Source organism: Panthera pardus, unplaced genomic scaffold, assembly GCF_024362965.1.
Source record: "Panthera pardus isolate Hobbes unplaced genomic scaffold, ASM2436296v1 HiC_scaffold_11, whole genome shotgun sequence".
Taxonomy (NCBI): Eukaryota; Metazoa; Chordata; class Mammalia; order Carnivora; family Felidae; genus Panthera; species Panthera pardus.
This window is the reverse complement of record NW_026526666.1, coordinates 23,535,619-23,556,684: the sequence shown is the minus strand read 5'-3', so window position 1 is coordinate 23,556,684 and position 21,066 is coordinate 23,535,619. Positions and strand designations below refer to the sequence as shown.

Below are 21,066 nucleotides of genomic sequence, written 5' to 3'. Positions count from 1 at the left end.
TGAGGTTCAAGTGAAATAAAACTGGAAATTAGAACAACATTGAACTCAATCAAGAAATAAAGCCATTAATTAATTTGACTTTAAATAATAGTTAATTGTAATTAAACTTTAAACATAATTTGTAAATCATGCATCAGACCATTAAGTGGAACAGATAAGAGTTTACACTTTGTATCTTTTTAAATTTACCTTTCCTTCCTCAACTCCTACTCTACCAATGCTGTTACGCCACGGGAAGCCAAGTTTGATATTAGCAATAGAAGATAGTTTAAGGAGCGTGTTGGTGGCTCAGTTGGTTAAGCATCTGACTCAGGTAATGATCTCAAGGATTCATGGGATCGAGCTCTGCATTGGGCTCTGTGCTGACAGCATAGAGCCTTCTTGGGATTCTCTCTCTCTCTTTGCCCCAACCCTTCTCTCTTGCTCTCTTTCTCTTTCACTCTTAAATAAACATTTTTTTTAAATTTTTTTTTTAGCGTTTATTTATTTTTGAGACAGAGAGAGACAGAGCATGAACAGGGGAGGGTCAGAGAGAGGGAGACACAGAATCTGAAACAGGCTCCAGGCTCTGAGCTGTCAGCACAGAGCCCGACGCGGAGCTCGAACTCACGGACCGCGAGATCATGACCTGAGCGGAAGTCGGATGCTTAACCAACTGAGCCACCCAGGCGCCCCTAAATAAACATTTTTTAAAAAGATTGTTTAAGATGTAATGATGACCGGGACTAGAAGGGAATTCTGGGGAGAAGAATCATTGACTTAAACCATAACCAATATCTTTTTAATAAATGGAACATACTGCTGGCATAAACACTGCTTCAACATAAAGAAAATAAATCTATTGAACATAATACCTCTGTTCTTTCCAGAGCCAGATGAGTCTCTTTCCTATTCCAGTGGCTTTATTTGTTAAATTTCATCACTTAGCATACAGGATGTGCGACTTGGCAATAACATAGTCATATTGGCATTTTCCCTCCTACAATGAAGGAACTTGAATTTTTCCTCTGCATAGCATATTATACTGTAGACTTACATGTTGTTTCTCTTCAAATGTTGGTATTGCCATAAGGTGTGAGTTTTACTTACTAAAACATGATAATTGAAAAACTTGAACTTTATTCAGGGAAAAATATGGGAGGGGGTCAGTTTTTGCATAAAGCTTTAATAAATCTGATTTTATTCATAATTCTGGGTTAGGCTTTTACTGGCCAGTAAAATAACATTTAAAAAGTTTATGGCTATGATTAAAAAGTTATAATTATTTTATCTGTAAAAAAGTATCACTGATGAATGTTAAATATAAACATAATCTAGTTTAAACAGATTGTAAAGCAGAAGTAGTGAGAAAGCTAAATAAATAATAAATAAATTAAAGAGGAGTCAGGATTAGTCACAAAGTGAAAATGAAAGCTCTAATAATGACAAGGTTGTGAACAAACATTTAAAGAAAATGCAAGACATATATTAGATTTCTAAATTTCTATTTCCTTATAATTTTTCTGGGCTTCATTTTATTATTAGATTATGAAATCTAACCTAATGAATATAAAGCATGCTGAATTTTCAAGGAATGCTACCAAAATTATCTGGCAAATTAAACATTGATTTTGTAGGTCCTTAATATAATTGCTACATTGTGAAGATGTTATATTTAATGGTTTTAATCCTTCAATGCAGACTACTATAATTCTTCAAACCTTTACTTATTTATATAAACAAACCATTTCATTATTAAATCTTGCTTTTTGTCTTGAACATTTTATTTTTATATTAATTCTAATTTCTAGTGAACAGTGGAGAATGTTTAAATTGACCATTTTTTTTGGAATACATGATTTGTCATGAGCAATATAAATAAATACATTAATTGCTTATCATACTTATATCTGACAGATGGGTCCCCAGGCACAGAGCCTAACCTTTTATTTTGACACCTGCCACATTTGCCAGTCCTGACCCTTTTTCTTTGCCAGAGTGTTGCTGTGCTTGCTGTTCACCATGGTTGCACTAATCTCCAGCTTTTAAAAGGCATAATATTGGAACCCTTCTGAGAATCGCTGCTATCAATCAGCTGATACTACAACATAAAGTACTTCACAGAACTATCCAACATCTCTTCTCTCCTGTGATTCAAACACATTTTCTCTTATTTTTGTGACCTACTGGCTAAATAAGATTACATGGGGCTTGTTTTAATCTAAGACCCCATATTGTTAACCTCTGACATAAACCATTTAATTTAGCAGTCATTTAAAATTTGGAATATACTGGAGAGTAATAAAAGAAGTTATGCTTTCATTTTTATACTAAAAGATACTTCTTTACTACAAAGCAAGTAATATATTTTGATATAGCTAAGTTAAAAATAATCTTAACATGTTCATCAAACAAACAAACAAGAAAAACCCCAAGCATCGGGGCAATAAAACATGTTTTGAGAATCACTATGCACTCAATCTCAAACCTGCACCTTTGATTTCTGGGATAATTCCAGAAACCACTAACACATAATATTTGTCTGGATTCATACACACTAAAAGCACATGTCTGGTCCATTAGACCAGTGGTCTGGTTCTAAAAAGCTCTGTAAGCTGGAGTACACACAGAGGGCAGGTAAGCTGTGGAGCTTCATTACTGAAATAATTTGATATAAATTTGAAGGGATTCCCTTCCTGAGCAAAATCAGGCGATAATTAACTATGGAAAATGTTGTAATTGATATTTTTCAAGAGTATGTTGGAAACAAAGAAATTGAAAAGTAGATGTATAGGTAGGAAGGGACAGTTATTTGGTACCAGAGTTCCACCAGGTCAACCCAGTTTTGCTCACAGTCTCATTGCAGACTGAAACTCAGAGATGTATACACCAACAACTTGTCTTTCAAATATGGCATTTATTTTCCTGACATAAGCTTATTTGGTATAATGGAAAAAGCCTTGGACTATGTCTTAGATAAACTAAGTTTATTGAATAATTCAGAGACCCATTTATGCCAGTTAGGATATATATGTACATTGCAAGAAGTATGGGATATGTATCTTAGGACATTCAAAGAAAATGCTATTTAAAGCCTGGGGCTAAAGGATATTGGAGTTGAAAGGTAATTCTAGAGTTATAGCAGCTTTTTGTGCCTCGGCATCAGCAGTTTTTGAACCTTTAGTGAGCCGCTATTAATATGACTCAGCTGTAATTCATATCTTTCTCTTTCTTCTCTGCCCCAATCCACCTGGCACAGCTTACTCAGAGTTTCTACTAGCTCATATTTTTAGCATGTAAAAAATTTTGGACTGTCACAGAAAATCCTTTCTTTACTTATTAGGCCTAAATACAGAGACCAAAAAATAAACAAACAAACAAACAAACAAACAAACAAAACTCATGGGTCCAGCTCATCTTTTCAAGCCTGGCCACAGTTCATCGTTTTCTGGCCAGCCATTCTTTGCTCTCAGTCCAATCAGCTGTAAAATGGTGAATGGCAGAGATCACTTCTGAGTAAACATGGCCGCTTAGGTGGCAGATGTTCTGGATGAGGATGATTCTTTTAGAAGGGATATGTCATGTTGGACACAGACAATCCTCGAAGTGTGGTTCAGAGACTGGAGATGGTCCATGTGCTGTTTGTTAACCATCCAAAATGATAAGCACATTCAGGATAACCATTTCACAACTTAAAGCTGTTTGTTTTAAGTCTTTTGATGGTTGTTGGATCTAAAAAAAATTGGATTTGTGTTTTGTATATCTTTGCTTTCTGATAATTCATCTTATATTAAAAAAATAATAGTGACTTATTGGGAGTGAATGGGAAACTGATCTTTCACTAAACATATTTTTAGTGGCCTTGGATTAGAAGTCTAGATCCTAGACTAGATTTTTTATGTCATATTTGCTAGTTTTTGCAAGAGACAATTAGAGGTAAAATTGATAAAGATTTACTCAGGAAGCACCCTGTCCTTAATAATTTTATAATTTAGGGATACCTGGCTGGCTCAGTTGGTACAACATGAAACTCTTGATCTCGGGGTTGTGAGTTCGAGCCCCATGTTGGGTGTGGAGATACTTAAAAATAAAATATTTTAAAAATAATAATAATTTTACAATTCAGTTGATTGTATATAGAAGTTAAATAAAAATATTTACGCAGTGTAACATTGTAAGAACTTTGAAGAGGAAGCACATATTTAATAAAAAAACAATACAAATGTTAAAGACAAGATATTCAAAGGAAGGACAGAGGATTTCATGCTGTGATTATCAGAGAAAATTTATAAAATAGGTAGGATTTGTACAGTATCTGTAATTTGAATGAGATTTGGAAATTTAAAAAGGGAGGCTTTGGTTATTCTAGACAGAACAAAACTTTCAAGCAGACGTATGGAGTCAAAATATCTATGTATATGTTTGTACATATGTGTGGGTATTGCAATAGGTAGATAGATAGATATATAGATAGATAGATGATAGATACATATGAAAATAAATGAAAAAAGAAATAGAAAGTAAATAAAAGACCCTGAAAATTAAATTGTACTATTCAATCTTAATTTTTTGTAGTCTCCCCTATATAATACATGATATTAACTTATTAAAAAGGGGACTCTTGAGGGGCGCATGGGTGGCTCAGTTGGTTTCTTGATTTCTGCTCAGGCCCTGATTTCGGCTCTTGATTTCGGCTCAGGTCTTGATCTCATGGTTTCTGTGCTACCAGCACAGAGCCTGCTTGGAATTCTCTCTTTCTCTCTCTCTATCTGCCCCTCCCCCATTCACACACACAGGCCTGCATGCTCTTTCTCTCTTTCTCTCAAAATAAATAAATAAACATTAAAAAAGGGGAAACTCTTGAAATAGATTTGCTTTTACATTTATGTCATTTACTGTCATGTTAAATGCAAATGTTGCAAATGCAAAATAACAAATCATTTTCTCCAAGTAAAATAACACTTTAAATTGTAATTTATTTTAAATCTCATAATCAATTCAAAGAATAAAAACACAATTATTAAAATATTAGTATACTTTCCTGTGGACATCTGGCATCTCAGTCTAATGCCAAGAACAAAAACAAAACAAAACAATCTAAATGGCAAGAGAATCTCTTCTAAAGAACAACTTTATAACCTTAGCAATTTTATTACTTTATAGGAGGGTCATAATAATTAAATTACAGAATATTGCAGAGCATTATGTCAGTTTGAACCACTTAACATATAGTGCCTCACTTACAAAAGCTGACCTTGTTGGATGCCATTATTTTAAGATCTAAGAACTATGATATTGTTAGAAATGGAATTTAGTGATTTCAACACGAGTTTTTGATGTTTCAGAATTCACCTGTATGACACCAATTTAAAGTACCAAGGTACTGGTAATTTTGTTTGTATAAGATTTTTATTTTAAGTTTACTTATTTTGAGAGAGAGAGAGAGAGAGAAGCATCAGCCAGGGAAAGGCAGAGAGAGAGGGAGAAAGAATCCTAAGCTGGCTCCATGCTCTGCACTGAGCCTGATGTGGGGCTGGATCTCATGACCATGAGATCATGACTTGACCCGAAATCAAGAGTTGGACGCTTAACCGACTGAGTCACCCAGGTGCCCCAATATTATTTTATTTTTTATCCTCAAATTTCTTACACTGTAAGACTAAAACTAATAATTTAATTGTTCAAGTTATACAAAAAGGATTAAGCAAAAAAGTAGTCTACAATTTTCACATGGTCAGTGCCTAACATAATAAGCAAACACATCATGGTCTTGCAAATTTGTACTGCAAGAATAATCCTACACTGGTATCTTATAAATGAGACACTATTGAAAGTGAGAGAGGTAACTGTATAAAAATCTCCAGGTACATAAAATAAAATTAAAGGTCATAAAGATAAACTAGAAATGTTTAAACAGAAGAAAAAGAAACTACAGCTCTATTTTAACTTTAAAAACAGCAATTCCTGAAAGAAAAGTATAAAGGTTTTTAAATTATCAAGCAAGAAGTAGAATTATTTGAAGATGAATCACAGGAAAATGTGTAGAAATGGTTTGTAACTTCTTCTGCAGCATAGCCCTGACCATGCAAATGTAGAGAGAGCTTATCAATTAGAAAATTTAAAACAAAATGGATTGAAGGAAGCTTTGTCTCTTAAGGTTACAAATTTATAAAACCAAATAATATTTTTTTGCTTTCAATTTGTCTTTGAAAATTAAATTTTCTTCCTTTTTTCTAATATTTTGTTTATTTTAATAATATTTTGCTTTTAATTGAGTCTATAGTAATGTTAAAATGACATTTAATATTTATACATTCTAAATTTACATTTTTTTGTTTTTTGCATTTTGCTTTGTAATGTGCTCATAAATATCAATATTCGAAATGCATTGAGTATTTAATTTTGATTTTTTTCATTACTTTTTAACAATGTGCAACCTGCAGGCAGCAGCCTTATCATTTTATCTTACTATTAATCACCTGTCCAATTGAACTTCAATATTAATTAAGCCATACCAGTTGATTTCACCCAAGGACTCTTGTAAGAAAAAGATGTGGTGAGAAGATCATGGTTCTTTGTCTTTCTTTGTTCTTGAAAAATTTTTATTTATTTATTTTTTATGAATGTAATTTATTGGCAAATTGGCTTACATACAACACCCAGTGCTCATCCCAGCAAGTGCCCTTCTCAGTGCCCATCACCCATTTCCCCCTCTCCCGCACTCCCTATTCACCCTCAGTTTGTTCTCTGTATTTAAGAGTCTCTTCGGCTTGCCTCCCTCCCTCTCTTGAGAAACTTAACAGAAGGCAATGGGGGAAGGGAAGGGGGAAATAAATGGTTCTCAAATGAGTTTTTAGTCAGCTAGCTAGCTTTTCCTACTTTTATTCTTTTCACTTATAGTCTCTCCTTTCTATCAACTCCTCTGCAGAGAAACAATTAGACTTATTCCTACAATTAAAAAATATATATTATATCCTTACAATAAGTAATATAAAGGAAAGGTCATATTTTTCTTTTAAAGATTAGGTTTCTTCAAAGGATAATCAGTGTTCCTTGCCTTGCCACACATGTACTGCTCAGTGACTTTCAGGTTGGCTTCCTGTGTCCAAACTATTTTGTTAGCAAGACTTTGGTTATCAAACTTACAGCCTTTTGTCAGAATAAATTCTGAATCACCTTTTGAGTTGCTATCAATCATCCTCATCTTAACAATTATTTCTCTTGGCCTCCTTCACTTCTCTTACTTAGCTCAGTGTCCTGACTTCAACCCTTTCTTGTCCTAGAATCCAGGTATTCCTAAGGCGCAGCTTTCTTTCTTCCCTTTACTTTCCCAACCTTCTCTCAAATGCAGCTCTTACCTCCCCCTACTTTAATCTCTGTGAGGCTTTCCCCCAAACCGTTATCTCTTATTCCATGTTGCCTGCTGGACATCAACATAACATCCCACTAGCTCTTCAAATCTAACATGTCAAAAAAGCATCTCTCTCCTCCCTCCACATACCTGCCCATTTCTTGGGTAGCAGGACCTTCATCCTAGAAAATCGGGCTTGAATATTGGACTCAGGTCTGATTTTCCCCAACCCCACCCTCCTCACCACATGTCTTGAGCCTACGAATTGTGTGGATTTTGCCTCCATAATGTTCCAAACATCTGTTCCTTCTTCTGGATTCTCATTTTTGCCATTAATCTCTCATTTAACTTTGATCTAAAATATCAAATTAATTGTATGACTCAACTCTCTGTATCTGCTTTCTTCTTGCAAAACATAACTCCAATCATGTTCAGAGTCCTCCAATGATTTTTTTTGATTTTTTTAAATGTTTATTTAATTTTGAAAAAGAGAGAGAGAGAGAGAGAGAGAGAGAGAGAGAGAGAGAGAAGGAGTGGAGGAGGGGCAGAGAGAGAGGGAGACACAGAATCTGAAGCAGGCTCCAGGCTCTGAGCTGTCAGCACAGAGCCCGAAGCAGGGCTCAAACCCACGAACTGTGAGATCATGACCTGAGTCAAAGTCAGCCACTCAACCAACTGAGCCACACAGGCACCCCAATCCTCCAATGATTTTTTTAATGAGAATTCTAAATTACTTTTTCTTTTTCTTTTAATAACCTCCACTATTAGACAAAACATACTTGTCTAGCCTTATTTTTTTATTCTGTATCTTTTAAGATACACCCCCCAATTCCCATCTTTTCTTCTTATAATAGACCATAAGTTGCTTGAGAACTAGGGCTTTGTGTTATTTGTATTTGTGTTCCCCAGACCGTCACATAATAATTTATTCCAAAATCTCAATATGTATTTTCATGGTGAATGAATAAACATATGAAGTAACTTTTGCCCACCATTTCCTCATCCCAGAAAATCTAACATTCCAGACAAGCAATAGAATTATCTTAAAATTATAAAGCTAATAAAAAAGACTAGAATGGTAGCTTTTCAGCCTTGGATGCACACGGGAATCACTGAGAAGATTTTGAGAAACACTAATGCTCCACCTCCAGAGATTCTGATTTAATTTTCCTGGGTGGGATTGAGTAAATGGTATTTTTAAACATTCCCCAGGCAATTTGAAGTACACCCAAAGTTAAAAACTTTTGAGCTAGAAAGTAAGTGTAGGCTGGGGAAAATTGAATTTTGAATATAGTTTCAGATTAATTTTCAGATACTGTATTTACCCCAACAATCAAATCCACCTAAATGAATCCTTTCACTATCTCTAGCATCAGAATTTGATACTTAAAAGCTAATGGGAAATACACATTTAAAAAAACCACTCATTTTAACAGAAAATTAGTCTTTTAAAATCTATATGTAATCATCTGAGATTAAACTATTCAAAAAGAGTATAAGACCAGAAAGCAAACCATCATGATTTATGCTGGACCTTTTATTCTATTCATGCACTTATCTATTCATTTAACCAATTTTAATATTCAATTATGTTTTGGTGTTTATAAATGCAATCTTAATTCATACAGAAATGATTCCACCTCAGGCTATTTTAAATTATAGAGTTTATTGATCCTTAATGTACCTTATGTGATCATTAATAGTATCGATTATCTTTGGAGTCATTGGGGCTCTGGTAAGACCTTCAAGCTCATTAGGGGTTTTGAATCATTTAATCCTTAAAGAGAGAAAGGGTGTAAGTGACAATGACTTCTGAGTTTTCAATGTGCCCATTATTTCATCTTGCTCTATTTTTAAATACAGATATAACACTATTTGGAAATTTTTTTTAAGTTTTATATATCACCAAACAGCAAGCCAATATTATTTAACAAACATTTCTTATTTTAGAAAGTAATTGTTTTTAATTACCAACATTGATGATTCAGTAATTCATTAACTAGTTTTGAAGTACTAACCAATTTTTTTCTTAATAAGTTACTCCTTTACCCTTCCTCCTCCCTTCCTTCTCCCTTCCTCCTTTACCCTAAATCTGCTCCAAAACTGTCAATATTTCAGGATAATATTATTATAAAAGGTAAAAGCAGAAAAAATACTTAGTTTGTTTTTCTTTTCTCTTCTTTTCTTTTTTCTTTTCTTTTCTTTTCTTTTTTCTGTAACTGGTTGCAAAAAAAGCATGAAGCCCTCAGGGAAATGGAGAGGATTCAGAGTATATATATATATATATATATATATATATATATATATATATATTTGAGAAAAAAGTTCCTCAAAAACTAAAACTGTGCCACTCCTCTACCCCTATCCAGACTTGTTTGGCATGGAAGAGGTGGAGGGAAAATGATATAAAGAGGATATCTCTCTTCAAAAACATAGAAGGGATGTAAAAAAGTGAGTCTCCTGAAATAGTAAAGCAGATGGGAATAAGGGGGAGGTGCCTGACTGGCTCAGTTGGTAGAGCGTGAGACTCTTGATCTTGGGGTCATGAGCTCAGTCCCCAAGTTGGGTGCAGAGATTTCTTAAACAACAACAACAACAAAATGGAAACCAGATGGAAATAAGGAATGTGTAACAGATGATTGCAAGCATGGACTTGAGCCAGACTGCCTGGGTTCAAAAGCCAGCTCTGGCATTCACACTAGCTAGACAAAGGTATTGGTAATTGTTGTTGCCTAATTTTTCTAAACTATAAAAAAATGGGGATAAATAGAGTACCTCCCTCATGAAACTGTTGCAGGGATTATTTGAGTTGGGGATGCTAGAGAGAATGCAGTCTCACCCAAACCTCCCAGTTCCCCATGTACTTCATAATACCTTTGTCCTCTCTTGGTTCTGTGATGCTGCCTCATCCTCATTTCTTCCTACTATCTTGGCTATTCTCTCCAAACACAGCTCAAGAAAGCCTCCTAACTTTTAGAGCTGTCTTCTGGCCAACCATCCAGGTCATAGGCATCCTAGAAAGCCCCAGCCACCTGCTTAAGAAACTTCTCGAAACTTTACCTCCTAACCATCTAAACTGACTCTTCATTTTTCTTTGCTCAATCCCTCTACATGGACCTTATACTTGGATAGAATGCCAGCCTTTTCATTTCATATCTCTCTTCCCATTTTGTCCTCTTAGCACCAGGCAGTGCTTTCTGTGGAGAAGTGTAACACACACACATACCCACACCCACCCTGGGTTAGGCTTCCAGATTCTGCCCAGGCCCAGGTCTGGAAGACTTACTTTTTTTCCTTGGGATGATCACAGAGCCTCAGACTTCTCTCTATGTAACCACCCCTTAAAGGACCAAAGGTCTTTTTGTTTTCCCATTCTCCACATCCATGTAGGCAATCTCCTTTTCCTCCATAGTGTCAACATTCATTGACAGGCTAATAAAAATAATGACTTAGCATTCACTAAATGCTACTATAAACTAAGCACTCTCTGGAGACAGCTAGTATTGTTATCTCTCATTGTGCAAATGAGGAAACTAGGGCAGAGGATGGGTAGGTAACATAACCATAGTCACACAGGTCATAGATGGGAAAGCACAGACTGCAAGTCTCGGTGCCCGTATTGTTTTATACTGAATGTTGGTTTAGAAGCAGACTATCTGGGTTTGAATCCTGTCAGCTAGGAGGCATTTGACCTGAGGCAAACCATTTCTAAACTGAGGTTTAGAAACCTCAGTTTCTAATTTATAAAATGGAGATAATTATGCCTGTCTCCCAGGGTTTATATGGGTTTTACATGGGATAGTATATATAGGACACTTGGAACAATACCAGCACTTTGAAAATGCTTTAATGGTTTATTATTATTATTTTTATTATTACTACTACTACTACTACTACTACTACTACTACTACTACTACCACTCTGTATTTCCTGTCCTGATGGTTAAAGGCTAAATCTCTGTCTCTGTTCCCAATTTCTGGAGCTCCAGACCAACTCTACTAGATGTCTGGGTGTTCCATAGATGGCTCAACTCATTAGTATATCCTCAACCTATTATTCTCGAATATTTTACCTTGGTGAAGGCTGTCATCACACCAGACACAGGAGTAACTCTGAACTCCTCTTTTTTAATCAGTTAATACTAACAATTAGTTTCCCCTCACTATATATATTGTTCCATCTGCCTTCTCTCACTCCTACTTATAAGACTTATTTCCAGTATATTGAAATACTTTATGTTAGTTCATTATAAAAAACAAACAAACCAGGAACTGTATTATGTGCCTGTTAAAGATGAACAGAATCTCATCTCTGTCTTCTTCTGTGAAAGCAAATGTAATTTATTTTTTAAACTTGATTATTTGCATAGTAATCTTTCTCTCAACCTATTATCAAGTGAGACATCTAGCTATGTGAGGAGTTTGGCACCATAAAGACCTCAACTTTCTTATAGTAATCCACTGAATCATCAAATACTCTTTCCAGTTAATAGCAGATTGTACTTGGTGACTTCAGAAATTTACCATGATTGAAAATTAGAGTTAAGTATAAAACTTACATTTAACCAAGGTGTTCATTAATGCAAATAGTACAAATGGGCATAAATTATCTTCAGGGCATTACTTTACTATATTATTAAAGCAGTCATATTCCACTTAAGACTCTTTTTTTCTATTCAGGCTAATAAAAATAATGACTTAACATTATGCTACTATTACCAAGCATTTTTTTGGAGATAGGTAGTACTATTAGCCTTCATTGTGTAAATGAGGAATACTTGTAATATTATACATACTCAGCGAAGTCTAGTTATCATTGTTGTTAAATCCCTTGTTACTCAAGTTATCTGCATTGAACATGAGTTTTTCCCCACTGTTTTCTATGTTCCAGGCACTGGACAATCTGACCTAACAGTCCTGCCAGCCACTAATTGATATAGCATTATTGTGCAATTTGAAAAAGGAGCCCTTCCCCAAGATACTTCATGTCCATCTATAGGCAATTTTGTCACAATAAGCTAATTTTATTAGAACATGGCACTAAACTGCCTGCAGAAAATTGTAATACTTAAATTGGCAAAGTCTACAATGTGAACGGTTCCTCTAGAGTTGTGAAGTGAGCAACCTGCACAATCATTCAGTGCGGTCCAGCTTACTCTATTCTTGTCCTCAATAGAGAATTTTACATAAGATAAGAAGAATGAATGGTTCAATAATAAACTAAATCAGAAATCAGAATTTATCTAACTAAACAATTTACTACAAAATTATTACAAAAAAAGACCATATTAATGGGTAATAAATATCATGTATGCTGATTATGAGACTTAGAAGTTAGGCTATAGGGGCACCTGGGTGGCTCAATCGGTTAAGCGGCCGACTTTGGCTCAGGTCATGATCTCGCGGTCCGTGAGTTCGAGCCCCGCGTCAGGCTCTGTGCTGACAGCTCAGAGCCTGGAGCCTGTTTCAGATTCTGTGTCTCCCTCTCTCTGACCCTCCCCCGTTCATGCTCTGTCTCTCTCTGTCTCAAAAATAAATAAACGTTAAAAAAAAAAAAAAGAAGTTAGGCTATAAAGAGCAAAGCACTTTTGTGAGTTTGACTACTGTCATTCTTTAGAAAATCAGTTATTTATTTATTGAAAATCTGTTATTTAATAAAAGCATCTGAGAACCTGTCAGATGCAGAATTATTAGGTTGAGATTAACCTGAATAAACTCACATACTCAAAATCCTGTTTTCAGAAGGACTATCCTTAAATCACCTAAAATAAATCACCTAAAATAAAATAAATATCTATCTCTTTAAAATAAAGATTAACAATTCAGATAAGAAACTCTTCCTTATCATTAAATCCATAGTGCTTAAGATTTAATCTCTTTTCTCTTGTTCTCTCAATATGAGAGTAAGTAATACAACAAATGTAAAGTGCTTAGGTGTGGAAAGCACTCTATAGGCAGTAAAATTCTGAAATTCATGCAAAGTCCTTCTTAGTAATGCATTTAGAATACTTTTCAGGGTTTCTTTATAATGCCAAGTTACACTATTAATTTCTTGCAAGCAAATATGAGTGAATAATCAACTAGTTGATTATAGTATCTGAAATTTTCTTTGTAAAATATGGATATGGCAGTCCATGATCTTAAGTTCATATTTTAATATATGATGCACAAGTACATGATTTAACAAGGAGATATATCATCGTAAGCAACATTGCAAATCTGAAGAAAATGACTTTTTAAGATTTATGCCAATTATTATTTTTTAAAAATTGTGAATTCTGGGGTACCTGGGTGGCTCAGGTTGTTAAGCATCCAACTCTTGATTTCAGCTCAGGTCATGATCTCATGGTTCATGAGATTGAGCCCCATTTCAGACTCTGTGCTGACAGCACCGAGCCTGCTTGGGATTCTCTCTCTCCCTCTCTCACTGCCCCTCCCCCACTCACATGGACATTGTCTCTCTCTCTCTCAAATAATAAATAAATTTTTTTAATTAAAAAAATGTGAAAGCCTAGGTTTGATAAATTGACACAATACAAAGATGATAGATAGATAGATAGATAGATAGATAGATGATAGATAGACAAAACTGAACTGTGCATATTCATCGCCATGAATTCCCTTTACCAATTCTCTTTTTGTTAACTATTTCTTCTTGTTCTCTTTCTTCTAATATTTATCAATTCTTTTTTCATTCAGCTTCTTACTTCCACATAAAACTATAACACATTAAAATCTCACACAATTTATTTTCTTTCTTTAGATTCTTTCTTTTATCATTGATCATCTTAGATATGTTAGAGTACTTAATGTGTTTGGATTACTGCAAGAGTGATTCCATTTGGTCCTAATATCTATATTGACCTGTTTTCTTCAGATTTATGTATTAAAAGCAGATTTTTTATTCTGTTTTTGAACATTTATGTGTAGAATGTTTGTACTTGTCATAGTAGTTTTTCTTTTCCTTGTGTTGGCACTTTTGGTGTATTTCTATCCTTCTAATTGTACAGAAAAAAAATCCTCAAATGCTGCAGCATGAGAGATAAAAAGGACACTTCTATCTTCATGTTTCATAATTACAACCTGCACTCAGGAATGGAAGTCATGGTTGCACCACCAGAGAGCTGTTCATAAGGCACACGAGATTAGGAAGTCTGAGAGAAGAATGTACCCATTAATTGTAGAGAAAGAAATAATAGATCATTTTCTTAATTATATGGAAATGTAGTAAGGACAAAAAACTAGAAAAAAAAGACTAAAAATTGTGTTTCTGTAGCAATTAGCAGAAAAAAAAGAAAACTTTAATCAATCAATAGTTTATTTTCATGCCTCCTATACAAAAAGATTCAAAGAATATTATCTACACCATGATTTGATTAATTATTTCTTTCAGTGAATTGAGTAACTATTTTCTTCCCTGACTGAGCAAATTGATTAAATGATTGATAACTTCTCATGGACATTGACAATATGTGATGTCAGTAATGCTAATAATTTTTTTTTATTAAATACTGGACTTAGAGCATCCTTTGATTTTCTCATTAAATATGAAAGTTCATATTTATTTCCTGGGTATGCTCTTGAAGATACTCTTGTAAACAAAGACAAACATCTCTTAAAGAGGAAAAAAACAAATTTACTTCTTTGACTTCACCAAGAGCTGTTATTCAAAATTTTATTTTCATTATTATTGTTTTTAATTTAGGGGAAAACTCTACATTACTAAGTAGTGAAAAAATTGAAATATATATATATGTACATATATATATATATATATTTTTTAAGTGTAACTACAGTATAAATGAGAGCACACCAATCTAGCTCCATAAGAAATCACCTAAATTACATAATAAGCAAGTTGCTCTTTTTCTGCCACAAATGGTCACTTATTCTTTGTCCAGGCAGGCACACCTCATAGATATTGATGGTTTGGTTTCAGATCAACTCAATAGAGTGAATGTCACAATAAAGGAAAGTCAAGTGAAATTTTTGGTTTCCCAATGCACACAAAAGGTATGGGTTTTTTAAAAATGTTTATTTATTTATTTTGAGAGAGAGAGAAAGAGTGAACAGGGGCAGAGAATGAGGGAGAGAACCCCAAGCAGATTCCATGCTCAGCACTGAGCCCAATGAGTGTTTCCATCTCACGAACTGTGAAATCATGACCTGAGCCAAAACCAAGAGTCAGATGCTTAACCAACTGAGCCACACTGGTGCCCCACAAAAGTTATGTGTTTTTTTTTTATGTTTATACTCTACTGTGGTCTATTAAGTATGCAGTAGCATTCTATCTTAAAAAAATAATGTATGCACCTTAATTAAAAAATACTTTCTTGCTAAAAAGTGTTAACCATCATCTGCACTTTCAGTGAGTCATAATCTTTTTGCTGGTGGAGGGTCTTGCCTCCATGTTGACTGCTGCTGACTGATCAGGGGTGGTGGTTGCTGAAGACTGGGTTGTCTGTGGCAATTTCTTAAAACAAAACAATGAAGTTTGATGCACCAATTGACTATTCCTTTCACAAACAATTTCTCTGTAGCATATGATGCTGTTTGATAATATTTTACCCACAGCAGAAATTCTTTTAAAATTTGAGTCAGTCCTCTCAAACTCTGCTGCTGCTTTAGCAACTAAGTTGATGTCATATGCTCAATCCTTTGTCATCATTTCAGCAATCTTCACAGCATCTTCACCAGAAGTAGAGTCCGTCTCAAGAAACCACTCTCTTTGCTCATCCATAAAAAGCAACTCTTCATCTGTGAAAGTTTTACCATGAGATTGCAGCCATTCAGTCACATGTTCAGTCTCCACTTCTAGTTTTCTTGCTGTTTCCACCACATCTGCAGTTACTTCCTCCACTGAAGACTTGAACCCCTCCATGTCATTCATGGTTTAAAATCAGCTTCTTCCAAACTCTTGGTAATGTTGATATTGTGACCTGTTCCCATGAATCATGAATGTTCTTGAATGACATCCAGAATGGTGAACCCTTTCCAGAAGGTTTTCAGTTGACTTTGCCACCAGATCCATCAAAGGAATCATTATATATGGCAGTGGTAGCCTTACAAAATATGTTTCTTAAATAAGAAGACTTGAAAGTAGAAATTATTCCTTGATCCATGGGCTGCAGAATAAATGTTGTGTTAGGAAGCATGAAAATGATATTAATCCCATTGTACATCTCCATCAGAGCTCTTGGATGATCAGGTGCCAAATATGAATATTTTGGAAGGAATCTTTTTTTTTTTTTTCCTGAGCAGGAGTTCTCAACAGTGGACTTAAAATATTCAGTAAACCATGTTGTAAACAGATGTGCTGCTATCCAGGCTTCATTGTTCTATTTACAGAGCACAGGCAGAATGGATTTAGCATAATTCTTGAGGGCCCTAGGATTTTTGGAGTAGTCAATGAGCATCGGTTTCAGTTTAAAGTTACCAGCTGCATTAGCCCTGAACAAGACAATCAGCCTGTCCTTTGAAGCTTTGAAGCCAGACATTGACTTCTCTCTAGCAATTACAATCCTAACTGGCATCTTCTTCCACCAGAAGGCTGTTTTATCTACATTGAAATTCTGTTGTTGAGTGTAGCCACCTTCATGAATTATCTTAACTACGTCTTCTGAATAACTTGCTGCAATTTATCCATCAGCACTTGCTGTTTCACCTTGCACTTTTATTTGATGGAGACTGCTTCTTCCCTTAAATATCACAAACCAACCTTGGCTGGCTTCAAACTTTTCTTTTGCAGCTTCCTCACCTCTCTCAGCCTTGACAGAACTACAGAGAGTTAGGGCCTTGCTGTGGATTAGGCTTTGGCTTAACGTAATATTGTGGGTGGTTGGATCTTCTATCCAGATCACTAAAACTTTCTCCATATCAGCAATAGGACTGTTTTGCTTTCTTAGCATGTGAGTGTTCACCAAAGTAACACTTTTAATTTCCTACAAGAACTTTTCTTTTGCATTCACAACTTGACTAACTGACATAAGAAGCTTATCTCTTGGTCTAGCTCAGATTTCAATATGCTTTCCTCACTAAGCTTAATCATTTCTAGCTTTTGATTTGAGATACATGCAATTCTTCCTCTCATTTGAATGCTTAGAGGCATTCATTGTAGGGTTATCATCTGGCCTAATTTCAATATTGTGTGTCTCAGGGAATAGGGAGGCCCAAGCTAAAAGAGATGGGGGGCCAGCTGGTCAGGTGGAGTAGTCAGAGCACACACAACGATTTTTGAGTAAATTCTGCCTTATATGGGCACAGTTAGTGGTGCCCCCAAACAATGACAACGGTAACATCAAAGATCACTGACCAACTATCACCAAAAAGTTTTTTTTTTTAATTTTAAAAAAATTTTTTAGTCTTTATTCATTTTTGAGAGACTGAGAGAGACAGAGTGCAAGCAGGGAAGGGGCAGAGAGAGAGGGAAGACACAGAATCCCAAGCAGGCTCCAGGATCTGAGCTGTCAGCATAGAGCACAACACGGAGCTCAAATCCACAAACTGTGAGATAATGACCTGAGCCGAAGTCGGACACGTAACTACCTGAGCCACTCAGTCACCTTAAGGAAAGTTTGAAATACTGCAAGAATTACTAAATTGTGACCTAGAAATGCAAAGTGAACAAATGTTTTTAGGAAAATGGTGCCACTAAGCTTGCTCATCACAGGGTTGCCACAGACCTTCAAATTGTAAAAACTGTGATACCTGCAAAGCACAATAAAAGCAAGGTATTCCTGTAATACTATGACAGTAGCTGATGTGTATAACCTAGAAAAATAAACTCTCTATGGTAAGTACTTTTTTAAACAGGGTACTTCATTTTTTGTAAAGAGTTAATCATTTTTCAATCACATGTTTGACATATTTCACATATTCAAAACTATATAACAAAATTGACTATTGCTTAAAACAAAACAATCCATTTAGGGGAAACCATTTTAAAAAGAATAGAGTTTAAGTTGCTATGAAATTGATAATATAAAAGAAAATAAACTGATTTTAATTACACATTTAGTTAATTCAAGTGTCTCTTGATATCTCCTCATATTAATTTAAGCTATAAAATTGCCTGTTGACAATCCATTTTTATAAACCTCTTGTCAAGAGAGATTTGCATTATCCATAATTTAGTTCTAGTTCTTTTTTTAAACAATAAAAAATTGTATTTATAATATGATTGTCATTTCTTATTAGACTTAGCAGTATATATTAGTGAATTGTTTGCACACTGTTTCTTCCTCAATCATACTCCTTCTTTATGGATTTACTTATTTATTAATGAAGTATGTCTTTCAGTATTTCTTCCAAGTGAGGGTCAGAAACTATGTGTCATTGTATTCTTTTTTTATTCCACCCTCTCTCTTAAATGTTTCACTTTACTAATTGAATGTTATTTGCTTAGCACTTGATGTTTTAGCCTATTCTCTTCCAGCCTCTACTAATTCTGATGAGGTCAGTCTGACTGTTCCTTTGTAAACAAAGAGGTTATTTCTCTCTTATCTCTATTCAATTCCAAGATTTCTCTTTAGTCCCCTGATGTTCTGCAATCCCACTGCAAAACAACTAGGTATAATTTATTTTTACCTAACTTTTTTATATGAGGACTCATCACTGCCTTCAGTTCAAGAAAATTTTCAGCCATCATTTCAAATATTTCTCCTTCCCTATGAACACTATTATTTGTTACTAAAAGTCTTATTCAACATATGTCAGAGCTTTTTGATTTTGTTTACTCCATGTCTCTTAAATGATCTTTTATATTTTTATTCTCTCTCTCTCTCTCGCTCTCTCTCTCTCTCTCTCTGTGCTGCATTTTGCATGCTTCAATCTTCCTATTCACTCATTTTTTTTCTTCTATGTGTAGTCTGCTTTACATACTTTCCGTTATTTTATCTCATGATTACATTATTTTATTTAAAAGCCCATTTTGGCTTATACTCATGGAACTCAAGATTCTATACTAAATCTTAAAGAAATAATTCTATAATATTGAGATTGTAATTCCCCAAGGGAAAATCCTATGATTAAGCTACAAGATGCATGAGAGAAAACATGTGTCATTATCTTGGTAGCCCTACTACCTAGCAAACATCCTGGAAAATTGCATTTTTTCAGTAAATGTTTTCAGTAATGAATTAAATGTAAAGCAACTGAGTGTTCAACTTAATAGTAGTATATCTTAGTATGAATGGGTTGTCTTTACTGATTGTCAGTAGTTCAAATACAGAGATTTGCAGTCCAGAGATATGTATAAACACCTCAGGTGAACATGAAAATGCATATTCATAGGCCTCACCACAGAGTTTCTGATCCAGTAGGTCTTGGAAAATATCCTGCAATCAGATTTAGAAATGGTACTGATAGGTGAACCAAAGATTCCTTTATGTGATTTAGTCAGCAGAGGGGACAGTGGAGACTGAAAGGAAACACCTTGGAATGAAGAAGCAAAAGCCAAATAATAGGAGAAAAGTTTGAGAAAAGCTGATTCTGGCTTAATCAAGAATCATATCAAAGCTTGATCATTTAAAAAATATGTACATGATGAATGCTTTGTCTTTTGCTCTGGGAAGAAGCATCATTTTATAGCATACCTGTTTTTTGTTTTAATTCTTCACATGGGTTCCTTTATTAAAACAATTTTGAATAGGTAGGAAAGGTTAATATTGGGTCTGTTTTCTTGTGGATTTATTTTTTTAAAGGCTTTGCATTGAATTTTGTAGCATGATAGAATGATAATGTAATGTAATTTAGCTTAATATCTATTTTGTGTTAGATGACAGTTTTATTAAGCAGAACCAATAATCATCGTTATTCAGAGTCATAATGACCCATTATAAATGGTCTCATTTTTTTAACTTTAATTTTACCTCTTAGAGTATGCCTTTGTAGAATTGCTAAAATGGTTACACTTAGTTTCTTTTATAAATATAATTTTAACAATCACTATGGAAACATAAGTCATCTAGTAGTTAAGTACCACTATTCTATATATTTGATACAAAACTATTTTAGTGTCTTGGTTTCTGTTAATTAAACTTTCAGGCAAGCACATTTCAGGAAATTAAATTACCATCCTTCATGTTTTGGAGGCTTAAATTGAGATGAATAGCCTTTTCTTTCTGGGATGCCACCTTTCTGACCCCCGTGTTTATTAGGGTAGGAATTAGTAGTCAGATTAGACAAAAAAGGACTCATCTCCAACAGTCTCTAGAATAACTGGATTTACAATACCCTCTTTAAAAATATCAACAAACTAAGGTAGTTTCATGTCTATTACACATTTTATCTTAAAGCAAATAAATTTAGGCAACTCTCAGATTGTTTTCTGTCCCAAAAATTGTACCAAGAGATTGGAATTTGGAGAGAAGAGAGAATGAAGTTATTTAGGTCATGGATACTTCAGAGCAAAGAGGACATTAGAAATTCTTCAATTTGAAGGATGTTTTATATAACATTAAACATCTACTTAATGTTTTATAGTTTGCAGAGCATTCTCACTTGCATCTTTTCACATAGGCCTAAACCCTTTCTCTCAGAGGAAGAGCATTATTAGTCTGAATTTACACTGCGGGTACTAAGTGTCAGAAAAATTAACTCACACCCAAGCCAGTTACCTAGTTCGACTGAAGGCGAAGCTTATGCTTTTTTCCACAACATCAGAGTCTTGATAGTCAGAGCACATCCCAAAGGCTCTGGATGTCTGGGAACAGAGGCAAAAGGTCAAAAAAGTTCAA

The 21,066-nt window shown here is 34.6% G+C and overlaps 1 pseudogene; it reads right to left on the bottom strand.

Moving 5' to 3' along the window:
* Nucleotides 1-15,676: 15,676 nt before the first annotated feature.
* Nucleotides 15,677-17,651, bottom strand: LOC128775928 (tigger transposable element-derived protein 1-like; annotated as a pseudogene).
* Nucleotides 17,652-21,066: the final 3,415 nt, after the last annotated feature.